The sequence below is a fragment of the Podarcis liolepis genome (assembly GCF_965112155.1).
Source record: "Podarcis liolepis genome assembly, chromosome: 5".
Lineage (NCBI taxonomy): Eukaryota > Metazoa > Chordata > Lepidosauria > Squamata > Lacertidae > Podarcis > Podarcis liolepis.
In genome coordinates, this window is record NC_139556.1 from 84880431 (window position 1) to 84905971 (window position 25541).

Below are 25541 nucleotides of genomic sequence, written 5' to 3' on the forward strand. Positions count from 1 at the left end.
AAGATCCACCAGGATGAGCTGCTCAGAATGCAGCAGAACTCTGGCTCAGACAGCTGATTCCCGGCTCAGCCAGCACTGAGTCCCCAACCCTGGCTCAGCCCCCCCAAAATATGCTGGTGTAATTTGCTCCTCCTGGCTCAGCTTGGGCTCAGCCTACTAAACTGAAGCTGGCTGAGCTGAGGTCTGTGCTAGTACCAAAAAGAGGGGGGGTTGGGGTGTGGCAGAGGTGGGAGAAGCGCGTGTGGGGTTATGCTGAATCCTTAACCCATTCAGCTCAGTCACGTAACCTTGCAATCTGACATAAAACACTATTTTAAAGGCTTGTTCTCCCTCTGCCAGGTTTATGCAGCCTAGCAGCAGTTAGCTCCATTACTGAACAGGTTTTCAATCTGGTTTAACTGTACGCTGGCTTGACATACAAGAGCATCCTTTATACCAGCTACCTGTGCATAGTATTGCTAACTTAGTGGCACCACTAAAATATAATTCAGTCCCTTAAATGTGTTTTCCAGGAAATCCAGCTGATGGGTAGTGTTGGGGGAGAGGCAGACTCTGGTGGCTGTTAGAGACTCATGAAAACAAATGAGATGGGTGGAATTAAATTTGAAGGAACACTTGTATGCTTTCTGTCCTACCTTGCTCATAACTGAGATCCAGTGCCAAGGGCCTTCTGGTGGTTCCCTCATTGCGAGAAGTGAGGCTACAGGGAACCAGACAGAGGGCCTTCTCGGTAGTGGCACCCGCCCTGTGGAACGCCCTCCCAATTAAATGTCAAAGAGATAAACAACTACCTGACATTCAGAAGACATCTTAAGGCAGCCCTGTTCAGGGAAGTTTTTAATATTTAACGCTGTACTGTTTTTAACACTTGATTGGGAGCCGCCCAGAGTGGCTGGGGAAACTCAGCCAGATGGGCGGGGTATAAATAAATTATTATTATTATTATTATTATTATTATTATTATTATTATTATTATTAGAGAGAATAGCTGACATCCTGTCTCCAACAAAAGTAGAGAGAGCCGCAGCAATAATTTTGCAGAATTGAAAGGAAAGGTCTCTTTATCAGTTTCCTGAAGAGAAACTTTGACTCCAAACAGAACAATGACACTCAATTTTTGGATACATTTATGACTTGGGAACAACAGTTGGGTTGTAAGCAAGCCCCTTCCCTTTCCACATAGGAGTCAGTAAAACTCCAAATATCTTTAAACTATAGATTTTGCCCAAGCAAATTGGCACATGTGCCCCATCTTCCTTCACATCACCCTCAAGGTTCATCCCTACCCCTTGCTGGATGGGAACAGGTAAGAGATCTCTGTTGCTTGGCGGGTATAAGATACTTGGGGAATTCCACTTTCTATATCTCTCCATTCAGAGAACCGTCCTTATAATTTTGGTTTCAATTAATACTGTTCAGTTCATCAATCAACTAGATCTCATATGATTAATTGACTTAAATGATTAGACTCAACAGGCCACTACCCTCGGCATTAAATGCATTATGCGAAGACACAACTTTATCTACATTTCTATCCGTGTCTCGCCAAAAGTTGTGAATTAATAATTGGTTTAAATTTCTGTTTTCAAGTATTTTGCAAATATGCATTTTCTTTGGTGGGGGAGACATTATTACTCATAAAAGCTTATATACAATGAAATGTGAAACTCATTTATATATGTCATCCATAAATTTAATGATTTTCTTTGCCTTTTCAAGCAATTCAGTAGATGCCTTAAGGTTACCTTGTCCTTCTGGGAGGCTCAGAATTTCCTCTAACTTATAATTGCTCATGATAATAAAATATAGCAGCTGAAATATGGAGCAAGCTCCTAATCTGAAATATCAAAAAGTGATGCAATATTGTTCCTGAAAAGGGATGGATGATTACAGGTATTGGTAAGATGGTATATATTTAGTCCTCTCTGGACCCACATGTGTGGGTTAGTGAACAGAAGAAAAATGACTGGTGCCTGTTTTTGAAAACCATGGCTTGCACATAAAGAGCCCCAGTAGCAGAGTTTAAATCCCACTGTTAGGCGGATTTAGGAAGCACAGGAGTAGGCCTTTAAACCTTCTTTTAACATTTTCCAGCTACTTGAGGCAAGTGGCCCCCTTTTCCTCTGATGCAGAGAAACAGGCTACACGCTGAAGTACATTTAAAATATACTTTCCTTACATTGTGCTTAACAGCAACAAAAAAATGCAAGTAAATGTTCTTAGCTGAAAAATATAGCAAAGGCAGAGTGATCTGTTGAGGCATGTCTAACCCTGTCATTTACAGCATGAAGGGAGAGGGAGGGAGAGGGAGAGAGAGAGAGAGAGAGAGAGAAACTGGAACAGTGGCCATGCCACTGAGGCAGTGAGCAAAATCAAGAAGACAAGACTATCAAGGGGAAAGTTATTTTGAAAGTAATATGCTATAACTGTGAACTGCCCTGAGACCTTATGATGAAGGGTGGTTTATAAGGAAAGAAAGAAAGAAAGAAAGAAAGAAAGAAAGAAAGAAAGAAAGAAAGAAAGAAAATGAGGTGAATTATGTTCAAAAGTTTATAAAATTGCCACTAAAGATAATATGATGGTTTCAGAGAAGGTAAATTTTATACTGAGTATCCTATTGGCTTTATTAACTAGAAGTTTTGGCCCAAGTGTTTGTGATAGGCAAGCTCAAACCAAGGGTGCACTGAGGTGAGATGAAAGAAAACTGTATGGTACCTGGAGGGTTTGCTCCACAGGTCAAAGAACAGCTCCAGGGTAGGGGGAATACTAAGGTAAGGCCATGCATGAGAGTTCTACCTTCACTGTCTATGACAGGTATAGGCAAACTCAGCCCTCCAGATGTTTTGGTACTACAACTCCCATCATCCCTAGCTAACAGGACCAGCGGTCAGGGATGATGGGAGTTGTAGTCTCAAAACATCTGGAGGGCCTAGTTTGGCCATGCCTGGTCTATGAACAACTGGGAATCACAGGTGAGCAGACTTATTTTGCACTCATATCCAGTGGCTGGGAAAACCCAGCCAGATGGGCAAGGTGTCATAATACCCAATAGACATTTGTAAGGATGCTGGACTAGATGGGCCATTGGCCTGATCTAGAAGGCCCACCTTCTTATGTACTTAAATTATTAAACCATAATTCTTCAACCTTCTTCAACCTTGGCTCTCCAGACACTACTGGGATTCAACTCCCATCCCTGAGTCATGCTGGCTGGAGGTGATGGAGGTTATTGAGCAGCAACATTTGGAGACCCAAATATGGGGAAGCATAAGTTAAATTCCTAGTGTCACAGCAATTTCTGCTGTTGCCCCTGTACCTTGGGCTTCCCTTCCCTCTACCCTATGTGAAGCAGCAGTCATCAGACTGGACCACACTTTACTTGTTTGAATCCTCTGGTTTTCCATTTTTATCCACTTACATATACTTTTCTCTGTTTTTCTCTGTTACTGCGTAATTGGTTTTAGGAATTGCTTGTTTATTTTAGATTGTATGCCACTTAGATTTTTTTTTAAAAAAAATATTAAGTGGTTTATAAATGTTTTTAAATACTTAAAATATACCTGCCCTAGATGCACTGACTATTACAACACCCACAGGTGTACAGGGTGTCTGAGCTTAATATCTCATCATCTCATCAAATTCAACCCAAATAAAATTTCGCCCTCTCTCTCTCTCTCTCTCTCTCTCTCTCTCTCTCTCTCCACACACACACACACACACACACACACACACTATCAGGGTCTGGAAGACTATCACCTTTATCCCTGTACTGGTTTTGCAACCAATATTGATACACAAAGCATAGTGTTACATGTACAATAAAACAACATCATAGCTTGCAGACCAAACTTTCCACCAGAAAGTAGCTGTAGAAATGTGTGTTCCCCACACCTTGTTTGTGCATGATAAAAAGCAAAGGTTTCTTGTCTACTTCTCTTGGACACAAAGATAATCAAACATCCCAATTCTTCTTTGAGAATGCTCTCTCTACAGTATGCAGGAATCAGCTGCACCTCCAGGGATAGCAGCCGTGATTTATATTTATGAAAGAGCAAAGAACCAAAAAGGAAGGAAGGAAGGCAAGAAAAAGTAATCCAAATACAGAGGAATCCCACATTGGGAAGCCTATAACTATTCAGGGGTGTATAATGTACACAGCTTGCATCCAGTAACAGATGCCGCTGCACTTACAATTACACCATTGCGCCAATTTATTGGATTTCACAATACATACAAAATATAAGATTACCCGCAGTTCTGCAACCACTGAGCACAACGGAAAGAGTTATGTTCGAGGCAGAAACCCTAACAATCCGGATTTCCTTCCTGAAGGCCCTTTAAATCAAGTCCTTCCTATCAACATCCTTCATGGGCTCTAATTTGTTTATTTATTTAATATATATTTCTTTGCTGAGGGAAGAGACAAATGAGCTCAAGTAATGACTCCCTTACACGGAGGAGCCTCTTTGCAGAGGGAGGGAGGAGGGAAAGCTCTTCAGCTGCTCTCTTTATTGATCAGCGGCTAGAAACCTAATGTATTTAATGTATGCCTTGGAGAAATCATGTGTCTGGGAAGCAAAAGAATGAGGCTCAACATCTGCTTAAAGTCTTTAAGAAATGCTCCAAGTGAAGCGGCGAGATGCTTTGGAGGAGAAGGGGGAACAGAGGCATGCTTGCTCATCCACAAAGGGGGCAAATTGAAGTAGCCTTGAGAAATGATGCAAAAAGTGCCTGGTCCTTCTAGCAATTTTAACAATGTGATGAATGTAGCCCCTAAGCCTGGTATAGCTGGTGTAGTGCTTCCATCAGCCCCAGCCAGCATGGCAAATGATCAATAATGATGGGAGATGTAGGCCAACAATATCTGGAGGACACAAGGTTGGATAGCCTTGCCCTAAACACAGGACCAAGCAGGAAAAAACCTCACAGAGTGAGAGTGAAAAGGATAGCCCTATCAGAGTCAAGCTGGGCTGAAATGCACCCCTATTTTCTGTAGGAGCAACAGGGGTTAGGGGACATTCTGAGACTTTCAGGGCAGGCAGATTTTTTACAATTTTCAGGGGGAGTGATTTTTCTTTTCAATATAAAGATTATAGGAAACTGCCTATAGGAAGTCCATCGAGTCCTTCCATGTTGCAGTTATTAATATTGTGCAGCTTAAAGCAATTGGATGCATTAAAAATGGCTCCTTTTAGGATAAAAATTGCCCAGACCCATAAATATTATTCAAAGCTTTACTAACCAGAACTTCTTCAAAAACACAGGTACAAAACAATCAAGATACTCCCAGAAATTTGTATAAAGCTTATGCTTATCCAAGCATAGGTTCTTCTTAAATATATTTAACATAATTATGATCAGAGTAAAAATCAAATTTCTGTCCCTTCCATCTCTTGTGTGCATCCAGCCTAAGGCTATGCAGCTCCAGGAGAGAGCTTCATTATCACATCCTTTGTTGTCTCTGTGGCGTCCAAAGAAAGATTAACAGGCAACTTCCTTCATGATGGCAAATTTGCAATTGAATACCTTATTCATATGGTCTAAGGTTAAACACTAAGTAGACCTACTGAAATTAGAAGACCTAACATCATCAAGTTCATTCATTTCAATAGTTCCACTCTAAGTAAAACCACCCAATATTTTAGAAGTTCTTAACTGTATTTAGAATACCTTTTTTAAAAAATGTAAATTATTGATGTGCTTGCTGTGATGGGCTCCTTTGGGAGGAAGGGCGGAATGTCAACAACAATAACAGTACTAATAAACTGAGTTCAACATGTTATGTACAAAGCAGCCATTTTCATTTAAAATTCTTCTTTTGAATATTTTTGGAAATCTGGTTACATAATGAGCATCATTTGAATCATCATTTTTCTGCTTTGTGTAAAGAACTGTTGTACGTTTTATCACAGAGGAACACTCAGACCCCTCCTCCTGAGAACATGGCTTTTTCCACATGAGATATTATGGGTACAATATTTTTAAGAGAACACAATCTAGAGATCTGTCAAAGCCTCTTGAGATATGCTGCATTTTGTGGCACTGAGCATTTTTTTGACTTCCTGAAGGATTCCTACAGAAGTTTTACCTCAGCAGAAAGACTTGCCTCAAATTAGCTTTAGGCAAAATATTGTTTCAACACTTGCAAAAGAAAACAAATCAGATTTTTTGGGATGTGTGTTGTATGAAGTTATGTTAAAGAGCTGTGGGAAGTTTTATTCAAGGGCTCCCTAAACATCTAGAACATACAAACAGCCTGATGAACCAGACTGATGGACCATCTAATCTGGCATGATGTTCTCACAGTGACCAACCAGATGTTTCAGTGAAGCCCATAAGCAGGAGCTGGGCACAACAGCACACTACTTATGATTCTCAGCTACTGGTTTTCAGAGACATACTTCCTTCAATGTCGGAGGTAGGGCAGGCGTATTCTAGATATTATTGGATGGCCATCATCTCTGACCACTGGCCATGTTGGCTGGGGCTGATGGGAAGTGGATTCCAATGATAGGTTCCACAGTCTTGACCTAGGGTCACCCATAACTGCATCAATGCTGAAACAACAACAACACCCACTTTGTGGCATCATGGGGGGCTACACTGGGCAATTGCCACAGCAATTTTAGAGGCTATGGTGCTAGAAACAGCCAGCTGAATTACCCTGCAGTGCCCAGCATCCCATTACACGAGATAAAACCAGGCAGTGGACTGTCAACATCTCTGGCCAGCACACAACCATTTTCCTAAGTGCATCAGGCTATCCATTAAATAAATGGGACAGCAGGCAAAGCTTTGTGAAGGTCAGTATGACTATGTTCATGGTGCTATATTTATTTGTGTGTGGTACAAGCAGCAGGAGCACACTGATCTTGACCAAAGATAATAAGCTATTGATTAGTGTAGGCACAAAAAGCCTAACAGAAAAAAAGGAAAAAACTTCATTCCAGAGAATTAAAATGAAAAGGCTTTCTTTAAAGATAGTTGTCCTTTCCTGTTGTTCAATTTAAGGCATTTTTGCTTCTTGTTGTTGTTCTTTTAACTCCTGGTGACATTTAGATGGATGTAAGATCAAAACTAATTTTAAAAAGTGGGCACGTTACCTGCTCATTTATCCAAAACAATGTGTGTGTTAGCACTTTTGTAACTCAAGGGTCAAAATATAGTTTTGCCCTGTTTTTCAGTCCACTATGTGCATGGAATAATAAATTATAACAAATTCCATTTTGGTCCCTGTACGTAATGCTTATGCACTTCACACCCACATTGTTTCTTGGGTGTCTGTTATTAAAGAGCCTCATATATCTCTGCAAGCGAATCCTGATCCATTTGGAGTAGTGATGGGGAAAGTTTCCAACCTGGGGGGCAGATTGTTATCTCCCTACCTTTTGTGGCCAAGGCTTGATAGGTGGGCAGAGCTACCCGCCTGTCAATCACCTGATGCCACAATGATATCAGATAACCTTTTTTAGTGTGCCTGTGGAGTCTTCAGAAACTCCTCCCAAAAAAATTGTTTGGCTCAGTACTTTGAACAGGTTTTCAGAAGACCTGATAACCAGCTGATTCTGATAAATCAAAATTTTAGAGAAACAATGCTGTTTCTCTATGTTATCTTGGTGGGCACCTCATGGGCCTCTGTTTGGCTACTGTAGAAAGAAAATGGACTAGGTGGATCTGTGGTCCAAACCAGCAGGGATCTTCTTATGTTCTTAATTCTGCTCAAAGGGGAATTTGACTGATTTGAGGTACCACACACCACAAAACCATCAACCACAAACTGCATTTACCAGAATCTGGCAAATTAGATTGCAGGTCCAAAAAGCATTGACCTATAGGACAATGACACCATGTCATGTCGAACACAAAAAACCTATTTGCGCGGCCTACAAAATCCAGAAAATCTCCTGCCTGGGAAGTTTGTCAATGAAATGGGTGGATTTGGAATTCATAGCAAATTTCAGAATAGTGGGGTGGGGAGCTTTATTTAAGAGTTGGAAAATAAGCCTATAACATTGATTTTCATGGATCTGCTTTGAGTATTGACTAACATTGAATATCACGCCATGCCTCCTGAACCTTTTTTTCTGAATGGAAATACTGGGTATCTCCATTCATTTCTACTGGAGAAGTCGTGGGAAATGTGGCTGAATTAGCCACTGGACTTCTTCCCATGAGTTCAGGTAAAAGGATAATCAGCATTGTTTTTTTAAAAAATGCAAATGCTAAGGTGCTTTATTGAACTTAGGGTAGCCTGGATGTTGTGGGCATAAACATGTACATTGTAAGAGGAAAATGCTGAGTATCACTCAGCAACAAGACTACGTTTGGATTCCAGCACTGGTTTAAGGGGATGAATTGGTCACTTAAACTGATTTCAGGAGACTTACATTGCATTCTATAAGCCTTTGTCTGAGCACAGTAATTCAGCAGCCCATGTAGCGTTTAAAGTCTTGGACTAAGGCACGCGAGAGTAATCTGATCCAGCAAAGCAGTTGTTATGGGGGTTTATTTCAGGGAAATTTGCTTCCAGTGTGCTTAGGATTGTATCCATATAGGGAGAACTTTAATACTCCTTTTCTGTTCAGAAAACTGGAACATCTGTTTCACCCATGATGGTTTTGGTTGGGCTGAGCATATCTCCACTTTAGCAATTTCCCCTCTGCAGAAACAAGGCTGACTTCGAAGCATTTGGAAAGATTATATTCTGTTTTTATGATTTCAGGCTTTTTTATTTCTGCTGTCCTCGATAGAAGATGAACAAATATTACAGTGGCAGATGGACTACATCTGTGTATGCTTGGCGTTGGGAAACAAAGTCTACATTTCCCCCTCAAGTGAACTTTTTTTTGCCCTCTGTTGGAAATTGGGTGGGTTGACTCTTTGTCCCCAAATAAAAAGCTGATGGTGGCTCAGGAAGCAGAATTGTAAAACTGTAGCTTTTAAAGTTGTCTTTCAGCTTATGTTGTAGATATAAATTTAGCTGAGTGAAATATAATGGATGATCCATTTGAATAAGTTCTGCAACAGAAGATTTTTAGATTTGCATTTTAAATACTTGCTGGCTCAATCACTAATTGTGTCACGAACATGTGTAATAAAAGATAGTGTGGTAGGGTGGAGATGCTTACCTGAGCAGGGGAAAAAAGCCTGAAATCATAAAAACCTGACCTCCGAGTAGGTAAGTCACTACTGGAAGCAAGGTTAGGACCATCCAAACGCACTGACAGAAGTGCTGGATTGACTCTACTGCTGTATTATCACCCCCACCAACCTCACCACTGCCCCAATCCTTCCCCTCTGGGTTAGCAGCAGCATTTTTTAAAGAAGCAAAACCAAACTACAAGGCCCTGGAGCAACATTACATTATTATGCAGCATCAAACGGAGTGTCATTGAATTTAATCTAATTTTTACTTACTGTATTTGTATTCCGGCTTTCTGCCCCATGGTGCTGAAGGCAGCTAATGACAATAATACAAATATAATAAAATATAAGTTTACAATAAAAGTAGAAACATAAGACAGACAAACATCAAAAACAACAGTCAGCTAAAACCAATCACAACATATTTTGAAGTGTACATCTGTTGTTTCCCTGGTTCTTTATTCTAAATAATGGCAGCAGCAACAACAACCATTGCTATACCATTTAATTCCCAAAACTGGCTTTTAAGTAGTCTGCAGGTATAAAAACCAATAAAACAATCATTAAAATTGTATGCCAAATAATTCCACCAAGTCCTTTTTTAGCCTTACTCTCCATTTTGCAGAGGAAGTAAATTAGATATCATATAAAAACTTGGTTCTGTTCGTTTTGGTAGTGGCCATAGCCCAGCACTGGAATATTACACTGAATGATATGAAGTCTGGATTCCTGTGTTGCAAGAAAAACTGACCCAACAAAGGAGACTTGGAGGGCAATCCTCGGGCAAGACCTGCTGGGACAAGCAGCTTAGGATGCAGCAGATTTTTGACTCAGCTCAGCCGGGGTCAACCATGTTTCAGCCAGAGATACACTGACATAACTTGTTCACCCCAGCTCAGCCAGGGCTCGGCCAGCTCAGCCAAAGCTGGCTGAGCCAGAACCAGTGTAAGTCCCCAAAAACGAGGCATGGAGGAGGCGGGATCAGAAATCAGGGACCTGCATCCTAAGCCTGTACAGCTGTATAGCCTGTTCTTGATGCAAAGTGCAATTTCAGCAACATTTCGGCTGAATCTGAATTCCAATGGGCTTTGAAATGCAAGTACTCATCCATCACACCTCAATGCACAAAAGGTCCTGAATTCTGAACCCTTCAGTCCACACTTGGTTCTCTAGCCTCTCTTGAACTGCTGTAACTGCATCTTGTGCAGAAATGGTGAGATAACATCATCCTTCCATTTGAACTTGTTACCCTCTTCAGTGCAGCAAGTCAAGCAGGCAATATGTGAGACAGGAAGCACGTTTGAACTTGACCTCGCGATGGAAGTTCTGCAGGCTTCTGCCAAACTGTGCTTCAAACGTCATTGTAAGAAAGCCATTTAAAAAAAAAAACAAAAAACCTCATTCATGTTGATCTAGAGGAAGACTATTGGTAAAAACTGTGGAACGCACACATCTGGGAAGGATGTTTATATGTTGCATGATGTGCAATCACACACTGATGAGCCGTTGCAGCTTAGAGTTGTGCATGTCTAAAGCTCTGTTCAAGCTTTTGGCTGAATGTGTAAGGGCAGAATGTGTGAGGATATGGGACTTTATGCTCCTGAGTCACCTGTTCTAAGCTTCCTGCATTAAGCAGAAAGGTAAAAGATAAAGGTAAATGTAAAGGACCCTTGGATGGTTAAATCCAGTCCAAGGCGACTATGGGGTTGTGGGACTCATCTCGCTTTCAGGCCGAGGGAGCCAGCATTTGTCCAGAGACAGCTTTCCAGGTCACGTGGCCAGCGTGACTAAACCGCTTCTGGCGCAACGTAACACAGTGATGGAAGCCAGAGTGCATGGAAATGCCGTTTACCTTCCTGCTGCAGTGGTACCTATTTATCTACTTGCACTGGCGTGCTTTCAAACTGCTAGGTTCACAGGAGCTGGGACAGAGCAACAGGAGCTCACTCCGTCCTGTCATGGAGATTCAAACCGCTGACCTTCTGATTGGCAGGCCCCAAAGGCTCAGTGGAGTTAGGGAAATTCAGGCCGAGGAGCCATATGCAACCTTCCAGGCCTCTCCCGCTGGCCCTCAGAACACTTCCAAGTGTTCACATCCCTCAGTGGCACCTCTTTGCCCCCTGAGTGCTTTATGCCTGGCTGAAATGTATCCTTGAATTCTTAACAACATCTCTTCCTTACCTAGATGGAAAACAGAGAGGTGTGTGGAAGGGTATGTAGAAGCTAACCTGTTGTACAAACGTAAAAATGTACATTTGTTGTTTTGTCCACTTATGCTTCTGACCACCATTGGCAGCTGAACCTCAGAAGTTTGGCCAGCAATGAATGAAGCCCTCAGGCTGAAAATGTTTCCCTACCCTTGAGCTACACAATGACCTGATTCAGGGCAATGTCAATGAGCAAGCGTACCTTTTCAGGAGGAGTTGGGAAAGTGTTATTCAGCACTGCCGAAAATGTTCACAGAACGACTGAGTAATTTCAGCATCAGCTTTCGTGATTATACACGTACCTGATTAACTTAACTAAGTGCAGCCGAATGTTCACTGTGAATTGCAGACTACATTTATTTCCAAATGTCTCGGATGATAGATGTTTAAAGTTACAGCAATCACGTTAAACACAGCCATTGTTTTTCTTTTAACACTAGCTGTGAAAGAACACATATTGTTCTTTTTGCAGTTATTATACCATCTCCAGGGAGTTTTGTCACACATTGCAACCAAATAAACAAAAAAGTGCACATTACTTAAGCAGCCACAAAAACTTTCTTCAATCCATTATACCACTTGTTTAACCAATGCATGGCCCATCTAGGCAGGTGCCTGTAAGCATTAATTCAGTAAGTATTCTTCAGAAGAAGGACACGGGTGGCGCTGTGGTCTAAACCACAGAGCCTAGGACTTGCCTATCAGAAGGTCGGCATTTCGAATCCCCGTAACAGGGTGAGTTCCCGTTGCTCGGCCCCTGCTCCTGCCAACCTAGCAGTTCGAAAGCATGTCAAAGTGCAAGTAGATAAATAGGTTTCCGTGCACTGGTCTGGTTCGCCAGGAGCGGCTTAGTCATGCTGGCCACATGACCTGGAAGCTGTACGCTGGCTCCCTTGGCCGATAAAGCGAGATGAGCTCCGCAACCCCAGAGTCAGTCATAACTGGATGGACCTAATGGTCAGGGGTCCCTTTACCTTTATTCTTCAGAAGTTTATTCTTCTCCTTTAGCTGTCAGCAGCTGGAGTCAGGAGTAGGTCAGCAATAAAGGACACTGGTGTCAATGAAATTAACTCTTTATTCAAAGAAACCAAAACAGTTCAGGTGTAGTCATCACAGCAACTCTTGCCCCACTTGTGAGGACCAAAGGTCCCTGCCTTCCCACCACTTCCTTCCCCAGCAGCCTAAGGCTTTGTTGTCTTGTCTCTCTTTACGCCTCCCATTTCATTTCTCTCTGTGTTTGGGGAGAGCAGGGGGAAGGGGAGCTGGCCACAGCAGGAGAGGGAGATTCCCTGGATTCTTCAGCAGCCTGCCTACACTCTTGCCTCCTCACTCCCCTCCACTGCTGCCTCTGAGTCTGGACTGCCCTCTGCCACACCCTCTTCCTGCTCACGAAACCCTGTTGCCTCTTCAGCTTCCAACACGTCCTCCTCCCAGTCTGCTCCCTCTTCTCCCTCTGATCACAAACGTCATCCCACCACCAATCTCCTGGCTCTGAGCCAGGTTCCCTTGGGGGTTCCCCAACTGCTGCCTCCTACCACTCTTCTGCATCCAGCCAGTCCATGGCATTAGCCGTGTGTGCGTGCGTGTGTGTGCGTGTGTGTGTTTAAATTTAAGTGCCAAGCCAACTCTGTCCTTATTACAGTTGCAGGAAACCTTAATATAATTCAAAAGACATTGTAAATGTCTGGGTCTAATTAATTTCGTAAATGTGTGTACATCTGCATGTACACACACACACACACTTTGAAGAAGTAGCAAATTGGTTCCTAAACCATATTAAGCTGAGTAAATCAGATCCCCATCTGTGATAGAAAGCATATTGAATAATACAGATTAAATGTAAACCATATTGAGCTGCAGAAAAGATGCCATATAGCAGATTTACAGTCTACAATGTGCGCAGAGAGCCTGTTAATATAGATCACTGCTGTCACACATCACAGTTTGCTTGTCTTCCCACACCTCGTCCCCTTTCAACAAGAGCATAAAGAGCACACCACACCATTTTTTGATTCATTTGGCAAACTCTGCTCCCCACAGGTCCTAATTTCATGTGGCGAGGATTAAGGATGAGAATGAGAACTCTCTCACAGACATTTTGCCATTGCAATCCATCTAATAGCAGTGATCAATTTTAAGTCTTCACATAAAGGGAACTTACAGCAAACAAAAGGCTGCAGGTTTATGGGGATAGACTGGAGTTTCCCACAGGAAAATATGTTTGCGTGACAGTTAGGAATTGAGACTGGAGTAGGTCGCTGACTGGATGCCTGGGGGATGCAATTTAGTTAGCCAGGGTGGGATTTAGCCTGTGTGTAACCATCCACCCCTAGCCAAATGGCAGGCATTCAAGGAAAGGAGTCATATCATTCAAGGTCTGGCACAAAAATGCCAGAGTAGGCCAGTTAATTCTCCATGTGTTATATAAAGACATCCAGGGTTCCTTGCTGGTCTGACCAATGAGACCTTATTGCCTCGCTCACCCATTACTGCATGGATGAGGATCCTGTGAATTTACTGAGAATGTCGTTAGCATGTTCTGATTGGTTCCGATGTGCAACTGAAAGTAAACAAACAAGAAAGGAGATTCTGACTAAACATCAGGAAGAACGTTCTGGCAGTAAAAGCTGTTTGACAGTGCAAGAGACTCCCTCGAAAGGTGGTGGACTCTCCTCCACTGGAGGTTTTTAAGCAGAGGTCAGATGGCCATCTGTCATGGATGCTTTAGTTCAGATTCCTGCATTGCAGGGGGTTGGACTAGATGACCCTTGGGTCCCTTCCGACCCTACAAATCTATGCTTCTATCAAAATATATCATTGTTTCTGGAATACATAACCTTAACATCTGTAGGGTCAATGAACACTAATATTTAACTCTTATTGGAGCACTGAACATTGATAAAACGACTTCCCTTCCTTTCACATATACTAATGCCACTGAGGTCATATTTATGTACACCCACAAGTGGTGTTGAAATCATTCCACAGGAAAGTGGTTCCCAATGCTTCCAGTCCTCACTCACAACTGACTTTAGGACAATGGCAGGTGGGCAGTGACATTCGGTTTCATGATGACAGGGGTGCTAAGAATGTTCACCATTGTGAGTAATGTCAGTATAAGCAACACAAGTGATATCCAGTACCGGTTCTTATTTGTTCATGGCTTCATTTCCACCAAATTACAAAAGAGGAGTGGCTTGTGGTATGTGAATAGGACAGGAAGAAGAAGAAGAAGAAGAAGAAGAAGAAGAAGAGGAGGAGGAGGAGGAGGAGGAGGAGGAGGAGGAGGAGTTTGGATTTGATACCCCGCCTTTCACTCCCTTTAAGGAGTCTCAAAGCAGCTAACATTCTCCTTTCCCTTCCTCCCCCACAACAAACACTCTGGGAGGTGAGTGAGGCTGAGAGACTTCAAAGAAGTGTGACTGGCCCAAGGTCACCCAGCAGCTGCATGTGGAAGAGCGGAGACACGAACCCGGTTCCCCAGATTACGAGACTACCGCTCTTAACCACTACACCACACTGGCTCCCAGCTGAGGGACCCTGAGCTGAGGGACCCTGTTCACCACCCTTTCTGTTGCCCTAGCCCTACCTTGTTCCTGTCACTTACTCATTGCCATGGGCTATTGAGTTTGGTAGGGCATGCTGGCATCATCTTATCAAGCACACCAGCAAACAGAACATCGCTTTATGGTGTTCATGTATTTTATATAGGGCCAGGAAAGGGCAGAGAGGTAGTTCATGCCAACAGATCCACTACTGATTGGCAATGTAAACTGAAGTCCCTTGGGAGTTGTCCCTGCTGCCCAGCCAAGTCCACTGATTGAGCAATTGTTACAACCTGCACTGGAACAACTCCAGATTGTGGTATGTTGAAGCAACCACAGAACATGAAAGCAGGAATCTTGTAGCAGGTTCATAAACCACAATGGGATGTCTTAGAGAGGCCACATGTACATCTGTGTGTTCTCACATTAACATCAAAACCTCAGTGCTGATGTCAACTGGCGGGCATCACAAATGGTAGGAGAGGCAGCTGGCGGCAGCTGGTGCCCAGAGAACTCCAAACTTGCAACGGGAGCAGGTTTAGAAAGCTCTGAGCCAAAACCCACAGCAGCACAAGCAGTCCTAATTTATGTGTTCCAGATTCAATAAACCTATGAGTATCAGGCATGATAGCAAACTGTGCAGGCTATTCACTGTGCTATAAATAAAAGGGGCATGCTGTCGCCGTTCAGTGAGTGACAAATAGTATCCAAAAATCTCCAGTTTGGAAAATGATATGCCATCTGCTTGTCATTCATTTCTAAAGGCTTTTCTCCCTTCTCCCCCCACACTGGGAGGGGAAGAGATCTGATATAAATGATTATGGCCCCGTGAGCGGAAAAATACAGAGTTTATCCTTTTTAGACAGACAGGTGACAAGCTTCCATCTTTGATCTTAACCAATGCATACAGATTTCAAATTCTAAATAAATGCACTCTTCTCTTTTCGGTTGCTGATAGCTGTCAACGGTCAAAAGACAAGCCATCCTTTGAGGAGTCTTTCAGGCTCATCAGCGCCATCGTGCTAACCAAGATGATTGCTGATGACCAGGCACTTTGGGGTTCTGACGGCATGGTGGTGATTGATTAAAAGGCAGGCTAAGGGACAGGGAGCTTAACTGCTAAACAATGGAGTGCCTGTGCCCTTTCCATTCAGATTCCTTTCTGGAATAATCCATCCTTAAGTCTGTTTTGTTCCAAAACACAGGAGATATGAATATTGCATCGAACTGTTCAACCATTTAGAGAAGGCATTGGGAACCTCAGATATATCTGGACCTCAAAACTCCAGATCACACCTCAGGTTACACCTATCTTTGCACCTGGGTGTTGTTGTTTTTCCAGGGTGAGGACTGAACTGAGTCCTTGAACTCTTGTTTGTCTGGATGAAGGTTAGGGGTGTGTGTAAATATGAGTAGAAACTAGCCCACTGTACAAAGGTAACCTTTACATCCACTCCCCCAGCTCTGGTCTCACCCAGGTGATTCATATACCACTTCATATTGGGGGGAGGATATCTAAGCTGTTTACTGCAAATGAATGTCAAATGCAAGAAAAAATACAGTAAATAATAAAAAAACTAAAACATTCTGTAGTTTAGAGCAGCACAGTTAAGAATTAGTTATACTCTTAAAGAGCAATATAAATGCAACCAACTAACATATGTGGACCATAATAATTACCAGCGTATCCTAAATACAGACAGTCAGCCATACCCAACAGATATACAAGCATGCATGCATAGAGGTAACTGTCGCGAATTCCTCGCGGCACTTTAGCAGAATGCTCAGAGTCCCAGGTTCTTTAGTGCAGTATTTATTATTGTGAGCTAAATATATATACAAATATCTACAGAAGCAGTTCATATAATCAGACAGAGTACCTGCACCTTGAGGCAAAAGAAGACTCCACACTCATCTACACAACCATTACTATTGGACAGGCTTTACTTTTAAACTGGTCACAGCCAATCACATTACTGCTGAGTCATTCTGACCCAGCACTTCCACAGAGAGTATTGCATCAGCCTGTTGCAAACTGAAGCCTGCAGACTTACTTACACAGCATCCTATGAATCCCAACAGTAACAGCAGTACTCTGACCTCTGCTGCTATCCTATGCCATATTGACATCCTAAAAGTAAACATATAGGGAGGGTGACTGAAGGACTAAGGCTAATCTCTTGCCATAAGTTGGTCCTATGAAAAGGACCAATGTATATGTAATTAATTCACACCAATCAGTTCAATACCGGATCATATTGCCATGTTGTGGTCCTTTACACCACCCACTGTCCCACGCATTTTCAAGTTCATTTCTGCAATCATGTAGAATAAAAAAAAGTTTCCATTTATTTATTTATTTATTTAACGGCAGAATATAAGAAAGGCTTTATAACAGTATGTCCACTCTTCAGTTTTCAGAAATCTGTGTTGTTTCCATGAAAATAGCAAAGCATTAGTAAATGATATTGTTTTTTTTGGGGGGGGGGTTACTTTCAAGGGGATCAAGGCAGAAATGAAACTTTGGAAGCTTGCGATTCACCCAGATTTATACACAAGGATATTGTTGCCTCCAGGTGCAGCACATTTATTAGAAAAGTTGAACTGCATTTTGTGCTGACAGTGAAAACATTTGCTTATGAATTTTGGGACGCAGAGAGAGGAGGAGGATGTTGTATCCAAACAAATTGATTAATGTTGTATCCAGAAAGTAAATGAGATGATGGAGGAATGTAGATGGCAGGTGGCATTGTTGTAATGATAATAATGATAATGATAATGATAATAATGCTTTTATTATTTATTCCCCTACCCATCTGGCTGGGTTTCCCCATTCACTCTGGGCAGTTCCCAGCAGAATAGTGAAAACACGATAAAACATCAAACATTAAAAACTTCCCTAAGAAGGGCTGGCTTCAGATGTTTCCTAAATGTTATATAATTACTCATCTCCTTAACATTTCATGGGAGGGCATTCCACAGGGTGGATGCCACTACCAAGAAGGCCCTCTGCCTGGTTCCCTGTAACTTTGCTTCTCACAGTGAGGGAAGCAGCAGAAGGCCCTCAGAAGAGGACCTCGGTGTCTGGGCTGAAAGATGCGGGTGGAGGCACTCCTTCAGGTGTACTGGGCTGAGGCCATTTAGGGCTTTAAAGGTCAGCACCAACACTTTGAATTGTGCTTGGAAACACTCTGGGAGCCAATGAAGATCCTTTAGGACCGGTGTCTCTGAGGTGAAAGACAGCACATCAGTAATTAGGAAGGATGGAGAGATCAGTCTACTCCTGGTTCATGTAAGTTTTGCATGTGTTTGTTCATAAATCATTTGAGTGAATCCAAAGTGAATCCTCCTTAAAAGAGATCCACTGAAATCAATGGGCATGACTAACTTAGAACCATTATTTTCAACATGTCTAACCTGGACATAACTTAGTTCAATATAATCTGTGAAATTGATTGATTGTTTGGCGTAACCCTCGCTAATTGATTTACGATCCCCAATTAGCTCTTTATGGCAGATCCGGCAGGTCCGGCACACTTCCTCTGCGCGCCTCTGCTCCTTCTGCTGCTCCAGTCACGCCGTAGCAGAGTTTACACAGCAGGAAAAGCTATCACGTCCTTTTGACAAACACACAGAGTACAGGTTTGTCTATTTACAGTTGTTTATTCCAACAAATCTCCGGAAAATCCAGGACTACTTGCAGCCATGCCATGACAAAGCTGCTTCCTTTCCCCTCACAGCACAGAGAGAGAACTGAAAAACTCCTCCCAGCTTCGAAAGCTGACGTCAGAATGTTGTGGCATCATGGGAACAACTTAACCTGTTAAGTTCCAAACCCAACACCCCCTCTTGCCGCAAATTCTGACAAGACCTTTTTGAGTTCAACACCTTTCCCTTTGCCTTGTGCCTCTTTCCGGCATTGTTCCCCGGCACTTGTTGAACCCCTTCAACATTCCCAGAATCACACTGTGTGAATTTTGCCCACGCACTTGTGGCTTGGTACCTTTCAGGTGGAACGCCCTTTGTTGTGCGACTAGACCTTCTGGTCACAAACTCAGATGTTACCTCTGTCTCACCGCCACCAGAAAATGTGTCCTCAGCATCACGGGATTCCCCCTCTGACTTAAAGCGTTTTCGAATCCTCTCCATTACACTCACAGGAGAACTGGGCTCGCTTTTGGGTGTTCCCTTAACATCTTGTGGAGAAACTACAGATACCTCCTCCTGTTCCTGACTTTGGTCAGTTACCTGATCATCATCATTGGATTCTGAATCCTGATCTTGGACCTGGCCCTCATCACCGGGATCAGTCTCTGCCTCCCTTTCCTCCTCAGAATCAGATAAACATTCTGAGAGCACATCACGCATGACAGCAGGTTTTGACCTTTTATCCTGCTCATAGAACTCAGCGTGTTTACTGATCAGTAACTTACTCTGATCACCTGATGGAAATGCGAACCTCCATGCACGTGCTTCTGGCTCATACCCGCAGAAGATCATTTTCCGGAACTTGGATCCATCTGGCCCCTGCAAAGCAGTAGGTACTGGCACAGATGCACCTGACCCAAACATACGCAAAAAATGAATCTGGGGTTTCCTGCCATGCAACAACCTAAACGGTGTGTCACCTACCATGGAATTGTAGGTACGATTCCAGGTGAAGCTCACATACTTGATTGCCTCCAGCCAAAACCTTGGAGGTAACCCAGAATCTTTCAGCAACACCTGTGCAGTTTTAACCAGAGCCTGACACCTGAGCTCTGACACCCCCCTCTGATTGGGTGAAGTCACTGTGTGACGTATCCCTTTCTTGTGAAAGAATTTCTGCAAAGCAGACCCTGTAAACTGAGCTCCTCTGTCACTTGTGACAGCTTGCACTCTGGTGGAAAACCTTTGTTCCACCCCCTCAATCCAACCTTTGATCAGCTGTGCTGCATCATCCTTGGATTTGAGACCATGGGTCCATGTATTCTGCGTAAAATTATCCTGCAGCGTCAGCAGAAACCTGGCACCTCCCAGACTTGGTTCCTTTACGGGACCCCACAAATCTATGTGAACCAGTTCAAAAGGTCTTGTGGTTACCCTCTCCACTTTTGGATAACTGCATCCTTTTACCTTTGCCAGTTTGCAAGTTTCACAATTCACAGCATATCCACATTCTGAAATTTGACAACCTTTGGAAAACTCAGACAGCACCTGTAGTTCTTCTAGAGAACCATGAGCTGTTCGTGCATGCCACGCATGGGCACATGACACATGATTGTTGACTTCAGCACGTAGAGCCTGTGCTTTCCCAACCTTCCCCTCACCCTCCAGAGGTGATTTAAGAATAAATAGTTCATTCTGCCCCTTTTTAACCTTGGCAAGCATCCTCCCTCCTTTGGAGATTGTGCAGACAGCATCTTCGAAACAAACCTTAAACCCCTTTTTCAACAAATAAGGCACAGATAAAAGACAGTGGTGCATCCCAGGAACGGTACAACACTCCAACGTCTCCTGTAAAATAGAAAAATGCACATGTACAGAATTAGTTACATTCTTTTTCTGCCCATTTGCAAAGAGAACAGTTTTCCCAGCCGGGATTGCCTTGCAAGTCCACCTCTCGACAGCAGGAGTCTCTGGAATCAAATTGCAGTTTGCTGCAGAGTCAATTACAAAACAAAGCTCTGAGCCTGTCCCACAGCTGTCTTCAGACAAAGCCAGACTAGCTGTGATCTGATACGTCCCCTCACGTTGTTTTCCACGTCCTTCTCTTGCGTTCCCACGCTGGCCTCCTCTTCCAGACTGGTTCCCATGGAAACCCGACTGATTCCCATGGAAGGTGTCCTTGAAGCCTTCCTGTGCAGCTGCCCTCGCTTTCTGTGGGCAGTCTCGACGTACGTGGTCAGCTGACTTGCAAATGTAGCAACGACGAACTTCAGTGGAAAAACACTGCCCGGGGCTCTTTTCAACTGGCCTGGCCCTCCTTCTTCCGGAAAAACACTCCTTGCCAGATCCGCCCCCTCTGAACTCCACTCCAGCACGCACAGTGGAAAACTCTTTAAACTTGCCTTTGGAACCCTTCGCCCCCCCAACTTGCTCACTAGCACTCCTTGAGGCTAAACCATCAGGAACAGGGGCTCCAGCCATCTCTCGGCTTTCAGCTTTCCTCTGCCCTTGGCCTCCTGCTGAGTCTTCACACAGACGTTTCAGCACTCGCCAGGCCTCACACGCAGATTCAACACTTTTCAGGTGATGTTGCAACTTAGCATGAACACCTGCCTTCAACATGCAGATCTCAGCTCTCACAGCTTTCTCTCTCTGCATTTTCTCCTCCAGAGAAACAGATTGCAGCGTCTCTGCATCTCTGTCATCTCTGTCCACCAGTTCCACTGGTTATCTCTGGGAAATGTCCCAAATTTCCGTGGCTAAAAACCACGCTCTCACCCTTCTTGCCCAGGTATTCCACGCTTGGGCGGTGAGTTCTTCAAGCTGTTCAAACGGAGCTTGAAACACCTCCTGGCTATCTGCCATGGTCTCCCGTTCTCCCCAGGCGCCCCAAGCTGTACTCACAAATCACCAGCTCCCCTGGCTCCTGTCCATGGAGAAACGATTCCTTGCTGCTCTCAGCTCTCAGCTCCGCAGCAACACAGGCAAATCTCTGCGTCTTTCAGCTAGCCGCTTGCCTCCGCCTCCTGCCGTGCTTCTCTGCTATAAACCGCAGACTTCAAAGCTCCCGGCATATCTTTAGTGATAGCTTTACGATCGGTGATTAAGCATCCATAACCTGTGAAATTGATTGATTGTTTGGCGTAACCCTCGCTAATTGATTTACGATCCCCAATTAGCTCTTTATGGCAGATCCGGCAGGTCCGGCACACTTCCTCTGCGCGCCTCTGCTCCTTCTGCTGCTCCAGTCACGCCGTAGCAGAGTTTACACAGCGGGAAAAGCTATCACGTCCTTTTGACAAACACACAGAGTACAGGTTTGTCTATTTACAGTTGTTTATTCCAACAAATCTCCGGAAAATCCAGGACTACTTGCAGCCATGACAAAGCTGCTTCCTTTCCCCTCACAGCACAGAGAGAGAACTGAAAAACTCCTCCCAAACTCCTCCCAGCTTCGAAAGCTGACGTCAGAATGTTGTGGCATCATGGGAACAACTTAACCTGTTAAGTTCCAAACCCAACATAATCTGTTCTGCCCCATTCCCTTATTTAAAAAGAACACCATGTGAACATTGGTATTTAAATATTGGCATTTAAATGCATAACCTTGAAATAGAGTCTCTCATTTCAAAATGTATTATATCCTTTAAAAAAACAAAAAACCTTTCTGGTGTATTTTGGTACATTTTTGAGCTGTGAGCTTTTCACAAAGTTCATAAAGTGCCAAATCGGAAGACTAATTTCATTCTGATTTGCACATTAGTTCAGAAGGTGTGGAACAAGTCAGCTCCCATCAGAATTTGCAAGGAACAAATTATTCAAGCATCCCTATTAGAGAGACTCAATAATTTCTATGTCCCCATCAAACTCTAGTCACTTCATACAGGCTATTTCCATTAGGCACTACAGAAATATTCATATTCCCAAATTATCCACATTTTGTCCAGTTCCTTCCGCCAACCCGGACCGCACTTCTATCCAAATGTCCAGTTTGGAACACTGCAAATTTTGTATCTGAATGTAAGGGAATCCTTCTATCAATGAGCAAATAGCACAGGGGCTCATCCAAAAATCAAAAATCGGATTGTACTCCTAGGGGCATGTTGTATTACCAAGTAATAAAGAAACCAGAAGAAAGAAATCCTTCTGAGCTCGTAGAATAGTTGGATGTATTTAGATAAAAAGAGGAATCACATGTGTATACAACTTGTTTTCAAAGCTGGGATGATCCACTAGGGTTGTTAATCAGCTTCTTGTGGCAAACCAATGATGTTTAACCCTGTGAAGATCAGATGGGCTCATGTATTTTAATGTATTTTCAGAAGAAAATGCTTCCTGCTGTGCACTACAAATTCAAAATAGCATGGATCTAGCAATGTACACCTGCTTTTGGAAAAGTATTCACTTTGCACTGATGGAAAGAGTTCATTTTAAAACCTCAGTGCTGGGTGCAGCTCCTGTAAATCACTAACAATTTTCCTTAAAATGTAGTTACTGTGCTTGAAAGAAACAGAGAGTTGGAGTGGCATTGTGGCTAAGAGACTCATTTACAAATCAAGGCATCTGTGGGTTAAGCCTTGCTTCTGCAACAAATCCAAGAGCAGTTCTTAGACAACCCACTCACTCTCAGCTTCAGCCCACCATCTGCAACGTGGGGATAATAATACTCACTTGCTTTACAGGATTGTTCTATATATATAGATTTGTACATTTGCAATGTGTTCTGCCTGAATTGTGAGGTGAAGGGTGCTTTGGGTGAGGTGTTCATATACCTGAGTCAAATTGCACCATTAATCAGGTGTTTCAAGTCATACCAGGGACTCCCTGAAATGGCAAGTCACTCTGTGCAAAAGCCCCACTGAATTTTGTCATCTGAAGCAGAATGGCAATTGCCTTTTTTTAACAGCAAAACAGAGCTGACTAGGCAAATACCCTGAGCAAAACTGGGGAGGAAAAGAAGAGATGGAGAAATAGAGGCTCTTTTGTTTCTGTGGACTGGCCGAGCATTCGGTTACAACAAATTATGTTCCCAGGGCACTCCAATCACAGTGTTTTCTGAGACGGATCTTTCCAAGCTTCCATCAGAGCTCACTCCCCCCTCCCTCGATTCAGTTGTAGGAATTTTCACATGACTCCTTTGTTTGTTTATATTCTAACCCCTTTCTCATTTTCAATAAGTAACACCTACTTTAATTGTTTATCATTCTGTTTATTTTTTCTTAGGTTTGTGCAAACAGCTCCGAGGGTCTGCTTGTCCATTAAGGAAACTCCCAGGTGTGTTCATTACCAGCCTATTATTATCCTTCTGCAGGGAACAGCACAGAAAGAAGCACAATGGCACACCTGCGTCAGCACAACTGGATGCCTTCATCTGCCCCAGCTGCAATGAAGCATATCTCTCCTGTATTGGTCTCTACAGCCACACCATGCCCTGTAACTCTCCAATGGTTTAACTACACCCCTAAAGGTGCACTCTTCCACTGATTCCCAATACAGATGGATGCAGACAACAACAACTTTTATTGCCCACTTATCCAGGGGCACATTCTCCAGACCACTGTCCACAAAGCACTAGGGGAGGTTAACCCATCCCCACTGGCAGAGCTTCATGCTCCAGCACTGGGCGGGTGGGGAGGAGAGCAGGCGGGGCATGGCTGGCACGCATCCTGGGAGTGTGGTGCACCACCTGCAGGGGCATGGTGTGCGTCCTGGGGCTGTGACGTATCACCTGCAGGGGCGTGGAGCCCAGCGCAGGCAGGGGGCAGCCGTGATGGCACCCCACCGGTATCACGCTGCCAGTGCCCATCCCCAAATGGTTAGCTACTGTAACTCAAATAAAACAGCATCCTTAAATGTTCAGATACCGTATTTTTTGCTCTATAAGATTCACTTTTTCCCTCCTAAAAAGTAAGGGGAAATGTGTGTGCGTCTTATGGAGCGAATGCAGGCTGCGCAGCTATCCCAGAAGCCAGAACAGCAAGAGGGATCGCTGCTTTTGCTGCACAGCGATCCCTTTTGCTCTTCTGGCTTTTGGGATTCAGAATTTTTTTTTTTCTTGTTTTGCTCCTCCAAAAACTAGGTGCGTCTTATGGTCTGGTGCATCTTATAGAGCAAAAAATACGGTATTCATTTAGGAAAACACCAGAAGGTTTTCTATTGGGAACAGTACCACGAAGTCTAAAGGAAGAAGACAAGAGTGGCTTGCCAAATTATTGGAGTATTACAATATATCCAAAACAATGGGAGGAATGGGAAGGATCTCAAAAGAGAAGATAGACAGGGACTGGAAGGTGTTTAAAGGATACTTGCAAAACCATATTGAAAAATCAGAACTCCTATTAGAATAAACAAGTTCTGTTTTAAATACTGAAATACTAAATAAGATGGATAACAATGTGTAACAGAAAAAGGAGCATGAAATTAGGTTAAAGGTGTGTGAAAGAAAGTAATAGAAGTGGAAAGAAATTGCAATTGAGTAGATTGGAAGTCTAACACAAAGGTGTGGTGAGGGGTGGTGGATGGTGATGGGAAAAAGGAATTATCTGTGGGATTGGGTGTAGGTATGTTTGAACATTTTTAAGAACTGTATGAAATGTATGTTTGTATGCTTGTATATTCGCAATATATGTGTACTGATGCTGAATTATTTTAATAATAAAAACTTTTTAATTTTGTTTTAAAAAAAACCCAGCATCCTTAGCTGATAAAATGATGGGGCAAGTTCATTCTTTTTACATTTAGCGACTCAGGTAAAGGATGAATAGGCAAAAAGGGAATTCATTTATCCAGGTCATGTGTGCATTTAAAGTAAAGGACTGGGTGCTTGAGACATATCCTGCTTACTCCCATTTCTCCTAATTTTATTGCATTATTGGTTTGTGTTTCAATACTCTTGTGATTGAAATTTGCTTGCCTGCTGCCATGAAATCCAATTTGGGATGAAGGGCATTTTATACATCAATAATTGGCTTCTGGGCACATTTCTTAAATTTGTAAG

The 25541-nt window shown here is 43.1% G+C and overlaps 1 long non-coding RNA gene across 2 annotated transcripts in view; it reads right to left on the minus strand.

The window, feature by feature from the left end:
- Nucleotides 1-25541, minus strand: part of LOC310707551 — an 88333-nt gene that overhangs the window by 32099 nt on the left and 30693 nt on the right. The window contains exons 1-2 of one of the 2 annotated variants that reach the window (XR_014526571.1): nucleotides 14315-14389; nucleotides 9418-9460 (exon numbers count right to left, since the gene is read on the minus strand). The exons of the other annotated variant lie outside the window; for it this stretch is intronic. This is a non-coding gene — a long non-coding RNA (uncharacterized lncRNA). Of the gene's footprint in view, nucleotides 1-9417; nucleotides 9461-14314; nucleotides 14390-25541 lie in introns of those variants that run through there. 2 annotated transcript variants of the gene reach the window in all.